Genomic DNA, 8,091 nt, shown 5'->3' on the forward strand with positions numbered 1-8,091 from the left:
GTGAAGTATAGTTACTGCTGACTGACCGCACCTTTAAAGTGGAGTACTGTTGGCACTGATTGATAACACCCTTTAGGATGGTGTACAGTTAGTGCTGACTGACCACACCATTAATGTGGATTACAGTTGGCGCTGACTATAGCACCATTTCAGATGGAGTAGTGACTGCTAATTAACCGCACCCTTAAGGTGGAGTGCAGTTGTCACTGACTGATAGCAGCCTTTAAGTTGGAGTACAGTTCTTGCTGACTAACCACACCCTTTAAGATGGAGTACAGTTTGCACTGACTGACTACCCACCGCCAGCCATTTAATGGGGGGTACACTTTGATCTGACTGATACCCCCTTTTAGGTAGAGTATAGTTTGGACTGACTGACCACACTCTGTAAAGGTGGAGTACAGTTTGCGCTGACAGGCCATACCCTTAAAGGTGAAGTGCAGTGTCCGCTGACTGACTGCACCCTTTAAGGTTAAAAACCATTTGTGCTGACTGACTGCACACTTTAAGGTTAAAAACAGTTTGTGCTGACTGACTGCACACTTTAAGGTTAAGTACATTTTGTGCAGACTCACTGCACCCGTTCAGATGAAGAACAGTTTGTGTTGACTGACTGCACCCTTTGAGTTGGAGTACAGTTTGTCCTGACTGAACAAACCCTTTAATGTGGAGTACATTTGAGCTGACTGACTGCACCATTTAAGGTGGAGTACAGTGTGTGCTGACTGACCACACCCTTTAAGGTGAAGGACATTTTGTGCTGACTGACTGCACCCTTTAAGGTGGATTACAGTTTGCACATTCTGACCCAGCCTCAACCATTTAATGGGGAGTAAACTTTGATCTGACTGATACCCCCTTTTAGGTGGAGTACAGTTTGCGCCGACTGACCCCACATTTTAAGGTGGAGTACAGTTAGTGCTGACTGACTGACCCCTTTAAGATGGAGCAGAGTTTGTACTCACTGGTGGTGGCATACAGTTTTCACTCACTCACCACACCCTCTAAGGTGAAGTTCAGTTTGAGCTGTTTGACTCCACCATTAAGGTGGCATACAGTTAGCGCTGACTGACCGCACCTTTTAAGGTGGAATGCTAGACTCCACCCTATCAGGTGGTGTACAGTTGATGATGACTGACCACACCCTTTAATGTGGAGTACAGTTTGCGCTGACTGACCATACCCTTAAAGGTGAAGTGCAGTGTCCGCTGACTGACTGCACCCTTTAAGGTGAAGAACATTTTGTGTTGACTAACTGCACACTTTAAGGTGACGTACATTTTGTGCTGACTGACTGCACCCTTTGAGTTGGAGTACAGTTTGCGCTGACTGAACAAACCCTTTAATGTGGAGTACATTTGAGCTGACTGACTGCACCATTTAAAATGGAGTACAGTGTGCGCTGACTGAACACACCCGTTAAGATGGAATACAGTTTGCACTGACTGAACACACCCTTTAAGGTGGAGTGCAGTTAGTGCTGACTGACTGCACTCTTTCAGATGGAGAACAGTTAGTGCTGACTGACCGCACACTTAAAGGTGGAGAACAGATAGTGTTGACTGCCCGGACCCTGTAAGCTGGAGTACAGTTTGCGCTCACTGACCACACCTTCAAGGTGGAATACACTTTGCGCTGACTGACCACACCCTTTAAGGTGGAGTACAGTTTGCGCTCACTGACCACACATTTTAAGGTGGAATGCACTTTGCGCTGACTGTCCACACCCTTTAAGGTGTAGTACAGTTTGCGCTGAATGACCAATCCCTTTAAGGTGGAGTACTGTTTGCACTCACTGACCACACATTTTAAGGTGGCATACACTTTGCGCTGTTTGTCCTCACCCTTTAAGGTGTAGTACCGTTTGCGCTGAATGACCTGTACCTTTAAGGTGGAATACAGTTTGCCCTGACTGACCACACCCTTTAATGTGGAGTACAGATTGGGTTCACTGACTGCACTCTTAAAGTTAGAGTACAGGTGGCACTGTCTGATGGTACACTTTAAGGTGGAGTATAGTTATTGCTGACTGACCGCACCATTCCTGGTGGAGTACAGTTGGCACTGACTGATAGCACATTTTAAGATGGAGTGCTGGCTGACTGCACCCTTAAGGTGCTGTATAGTATGCACTGACAGACCGATCTGCGCTTCAATGCAGAGCACGCATTGATCTGACTGATACACCGTTTTAGGTGGAGTACAGTTTGCGCTGACTGACCACACTCTTTAATGTGGATTACAGTTTGCGCTGACAGACCGCACTCTTTAAGGTAAAGTGCAGTGTGCGCTTACTGACTGCACCCCATAAGGTGAAGAACAGTTTGTGCTGACTGACTGCACACTTTAAGGTGAAGTACAGTTTGGACTGACTGACTGCACCCTTTAACATGTAGTTCATTTGAGCTGACTGACTGCACCCTTTAAGATGGAGTACAGTGTGCGCTGACTGAGCACACCCTTCAAGATGGAGTACAGTTTGCTCTGACTGACTGCACATTTTAAGGTGGAGTACAGTTTGCGCTCACTGACCAAACCCTTCAAGGTGGAATATACATTGCGCAGACTGTCCACAATGTTTATGGTGGAGTATAGTTTGCGCTGGCTGATCTCGCCCGTTGAGGTGAAATACAGTTTGCACTGACTGACCATACTCTTTTTAGGTGGAGTACAGTTTGTCCTGACTGACCATACCCTTTAATGTGGAGAACAGTTTGCACTAACTGACCACATCCTTTAAGGTGGAGTACAGTTTATGCTCACTGACCACACCCGTTAAGTTTGAGTACAGTTTGCCCTGACTGACCACACCCTTTAAGGTGGACTATACTTTGTGCTCATTGTGCACACCCTTCAAGGTGGAATACACTCTGCATTGACAGACCACACCCTTTAAGTTGAAGTACAGTTTGTGCTGACTGACGGCACCCTTTAAGATGGAGTACAGCTTGTGCTGACTGACCATAGCTTTTAATGTTGAGTGCAGTTTGCACTGACTGACCACACCCTTTAATGCGAAGTACAGTTTGTGCTAACTGACCGCACACTTTAAGATCGAGTACATTTTGTGCTCACTCACCATGCCCTTTAAGGTGGAGTACAGTTTGCACTGATTGACCCCACCGTTAAAGGAGGAACACAGTTTGAACTGATTGACCGCATCCTTTACGGTTGAGTACAGCCTGCACTGACTGACCACACTCTTTAAGGTGCAATACTGTTTGCGCTTACTGACTATACATTTAAGGTGGAGTACAGTTTGTGCTGACTGACCACGCTTTTTAATGTGGAGTACAGTTTGCGCTGACTGACCATACCCTTAAATGTGAAGTGCAGTGTCCGCTGACTGCCTGCACCCTTTAAGGTGCAGAACAGTTTCTGTTGATTGACTGCACACTTTAAGGTGAAGTGTATTTTGTGCTGACTGATTGCACCCTTTGAGTTGGAGTACAGTTTGCGCTGACTGAACAAACCCTTTAATGTGGAGTACATTTGAGTTGACTGACTGCACCATTTAAAATGGAGTACAGTGTGTGCTGACTGACCACACCCTTTAAGATGGAGTACAGTTTGTGCTGACTGAACACACCCTTTAAGGTGGAGTGCAGTTAGTGCTGACTGACTGCACTCTTTCAGATGGAGAACAGTTAGTGCTGACTGACCGCACCCTTTAAGGTGGAGAACAGATAGTGTTGACTGACCGGACCCTGTAAGCTGGAGTCCAGTTTGCGCTCACTGACCACACCTTCAAGGTGGAATACACTTTGCGCTGACTGTCAACACCCTTTAAGGTGTAGTACAGTTAGCGCTGAATGACCAATCCCTTTAAGGTGGAGTATATTTGCGCTCACTGACCACATGTTTTAAGGTGGAATACACCTTGCGCTGACTGACCACAAGCTTTAAGGTGTAGTACAGTTTGCGGTGAATGACCTGTCCCTTTAAGGTGGAGTACAGTTTGTGCTGATTGACCGCACTCTTTAAGGTGGAGTACAGTTAGAGCTCACTGACCACACCCTTCAAGGTGGAATACACTTTGTGCTGACTGTCCACAACATTCATGGTGGAGTATAGTTTGCGCTGACTGAACACACCCTTTAAGGTGAAGTACAGTTTGTGCTGACGGGCCCCACTCTTTAAGATGGGGAACAGTTTGCGATGACTGACCACCCCATTTAAGATGGAAAACAGTTTGCGCTGACTGATTAAACGCTTTAAGGTGGAACACCGTTAGTGCCAACTGAACGCACTCTTTAAGATGGAGTACAGATTGGGCTCACTGACCGCACCCTTAAAGTTAGAGTACACCTGGCACTGTCTGATAGCGCACTTTAAGGTGGAGTATAGTTATTGCTGAATGACCGCACCATTCCTGGTGTAGTACAGTTGGCACTGACTGATAGCACGTTTTAAGATGGAGAACAGTTAGTGCTGGCTGACTGCACCCTTAAGGTGGTGTATAGTAGGCACTGACAGACCATTCTGCGCTTCAATGCAGAGCACACATTGATCTGACTGATACACCATTTAAGGTGGTGTACAGTTTGTGCTGACTGACTGCACCCTTAAAGGTAGACTACAGTTAATGCGGACTGAGTGCACCATTTAAGATGCAGTGCAGTTTTTGCTGACTCACCACGCCCTTTAAAACGAAGTACAGTTTGAGCTATTTGACTCCACCCTTTAAGGTGGCGTACAGTTGGTGCTGACTGACCTCCCTCCCAATCCCTTTGATTTGACTGATACACCTTATTAGGTGGAGTACAGTTTGCGCCAACAGACCGCACCCTTTAAGATAGAGTGCAGTTTTGCTCACTGACCACACCCTTTAAGGTGGAGAACAGTTTAATTTGTCTGACCGCTCCCCTTAAGGTGGAGCATAGTCGGATCTGATTGACCACACCCTGAAAGATGGAAAACAGTTTGATGACTGACTCCACTCTTTAAGATGGTGCACAGTTAGTGCTGACAGACTAGACCCTTTAAGGTGAATTACAGTTTGCATTGGTTGACTGCACTCTTTAATGTGGATCACAATTTTCAATAACTAACCCCACATCCTTTAAGGTGGAGTGCAGTTTGCGCTCACTGACCACACCCTTCAAGGTGTAGTACAGATAGGGCTGACTGACCACACCCTTTAAGGTGAAGTACAGTTTGTGCAGACTGACCCCACACTTTAAGGTGGAAAACAGTTTGTGCTGACTGACCACACTCTGTAAGGTGGAGTACAGTAAGTGCTCGCTGACCACAGCCTTCAAGGTGGAATACTCTTTGCTCTGACTATCAACACCCTTTATGGTGAAGAACAATTTGCGCTGACCGACATCGCCCTTTAAGGTGAAGTATAGTTGGCACTGAATGACCGCACCCTTTAATGTGAAGTAAAGTTTTTGCTGACTCACTGCACCATTCCAGGTGGAGTAGAGTTTGCGCTGACTGACCACACCCTTTAAGATGGAGTACAGTTTGTGCTGACTGACGGCACCATTTAAGGTGGAGTACAGTTAGTGCTGACTGACCACACCCTTTAAGGTGGAGTACTGTTGGTGCTGACCGAACACACCCTTAAGGTGGACTGACTGATAGCACCCTTTATGGTGGAGTAGAGTTAGTGCTGACTGACCACACCCATTAAGGTGGAGTATAGTTAGTGTTGACTGAGTGCACCATTTAAGGTGAAGTACAGTTGGCAGTATCTGATAGCACCCTTTAGGATTGAGTACAGTTAGTGCTGTCTAACCGCACCATTAATGTGGAGTACAGTTGGCACTGACTGAGAGCACCCTTTAAGGTGTAGTACAGATAGTGCTGACTGACCGCACCCTTTAATGTGGAGTACAGTTTGCGCTGACTGACAACACCCACACCCTTTAATACGGAGCACACTTTGATCTGACTGATACACCCTTTAAGGTGGAGTACAGTTTGAGCTGATTGACCTCACCCTTTAAGGTGGAGAATAGTTTGAACTGTCTGACTGCTCCCTTTAAGGTGGCGCATAGTCGGATATGGTTGACAACACCCTTAAAGATGGAAAACAGTTTGCTGACTGACCCCACTCTTTAAGATGGTGTACAGTTAGTGCTGACTGACTGGACCCTTTAAGGTGAATTACAGTTTGCATTGGTTGACCGCACTCTTTAATGTGGAGCACAATTTTCAATAACTAACCCCACATCCTTTAAGGTGGAGTGCAGTGTGCACTCACTGACCACACCCTTCAAGGTGTAGTACAGATAGGGCAGACTGACCACACCCTTTAAGGTGTAGTACAGTTTGTGCAGACTGACTCCACACTTTAAGGTGGAAAATAGTTTGCTCTGACTGACCACACTCTGTAAGGTGGAGTACAGTAAGTGCTCACTGACCACAACATTCAAAGTGAATACACTTTGCTCTATCAACACCCTTTATGGTGGAGTACAATTTGCACTGACTGACCTCCCCCTTTAAGGTGAAGTACAGTTTGCAGTGACTTTCCACACCCTTTAAGGCTGAGTACACTTTGTGCTGACTGACTGCGCCCTTTATGGTGATGTACACTTGGCACTGACTGAGCACACCCTTTAAGGTGGAGTAAAGTTTTTGCTGACACACCGCACCTTTCCAGGTGGTGTACAGTTTGAGCAGACTGACCACACCCTTTAAGGTGGAGTACAGTTTGCACTGACTGACCACACCCTTTAAGGTGGAGTATGATTAGTGCTGACTGACCGCACCCATAAGGTGGAGTACAGTTGGTGCTGACTGACCACACTTTTTAAGGTGCAGTATAGTTAGTGTTGACTGAGCGCAGCATTCAAGGTGGAGTACAGTTGAAACTGACTGATAGCACCCTTTAAGGTGGAGTACAATTAGTCCTGACTGACCAACCCCACACCCTTTAATGGGCAACACACTTTGATCTGACTGATACACCCTTTTAGGTGGAGTACAGTTAGTGCTGACTGACCGCACCCTTTAAGGAGGAGTACAGTTGTCATTGACTGATAGCACCATTTAAGGTGGAGTACAGTTAGTGCTGACTGACCACACCCTTTAAGGTGAAGTACAGTTAGTGCTGACTGACTGCACCCTTAAGGCGGAGTAAAGTTGTCACTGACTGATAGCACCCTTTAGGATGGAGTACAGTTAGTGCTGACTGACTGCACCCTTAAGGTGGAGTAAAGTTGTCACTGACTGATAGCACCCTTTAAGGTGGAGTGCAGTTAGTGCTGACTGACGACACCCTTTAAGGTGGAGTACAGTTGGCACTGTTTGACTCCACCCTTTAAGGTGCGTACTCTTGGCTCTGACTGACCGCACCATTTAAGGTGGCGTACAATTTGTGTTAACTGACTGCACCCTCAAAGGTGGAGTACAGTTAATGCTGACTGACTGCACCCTTTAAGATGCAGTGCAGTTTGTGCTGACTCACCACGCCCTTTAAAACGAAGTACAGTTTGAGCTGTTTGACTCCACCCTTTTAAGGTGGCGTACAGTTGGAGCAGACTGACTTCCTTCCCTGTCCCTTTGATCTGACTGATACACCCTGTTAGGTGGAGTACAGTTTGCGCCGACTGACCACACCCTTTAAGATGGATTGCAGTTTGTGCTCACTGACCACAACCTTTATGATGGAGTACAGTTTGCGCTCACTCACCACACCCTTTATGGTGAAGTACAGTTTGAGCTGTTTGAATCCATCCTTTAAGGTGGAATACAGTTTTAGCAGACTGACCACACCCTTTAAGTTGAAGATCAGTTTGTGCTGAATGACTGCACACTTTGTGTTGGAGTACAGTTTGTGCAGACTGACCACGCCCTTTAAGATGGAGTACAGTTAGTGCTGACTGAACACCCTTTAAGATGGAATAGTTTTAGCTCACTGACCACAACCTTTATGGTGGAATACAGTTTGTGCTCACTCACCACGCCCTTTCAGGTGAAGTACAGTTTGAGCTGTTTGACTGCACCCTTTAAGTTGGGGTACAGTTTGCGCTGACTGACCACATCCTTTAAGGTGGATTACAATTTGAGCTGACTGTCTTCATGCTTGAATGTGGAGTACAGCTTGCGCTGACTGACTGCACCCTTTAAATTGGAGTA

Source organism: Carcharodon carcharias, chromosome 8 (genome assembly GCF_017639515.1).
Source record: "Carcharodon carcharias isolate sCarCar2 chromosome 8, sCarCar2.pri, whole genome shotgun sequence".
Taxonomy (NCBI): Eukaryota; Metazoa; Chordata; class Chondrichthyes; order Lamniformes; family Lamnidae; genus Carcharodon; species Carcharodon carcharias.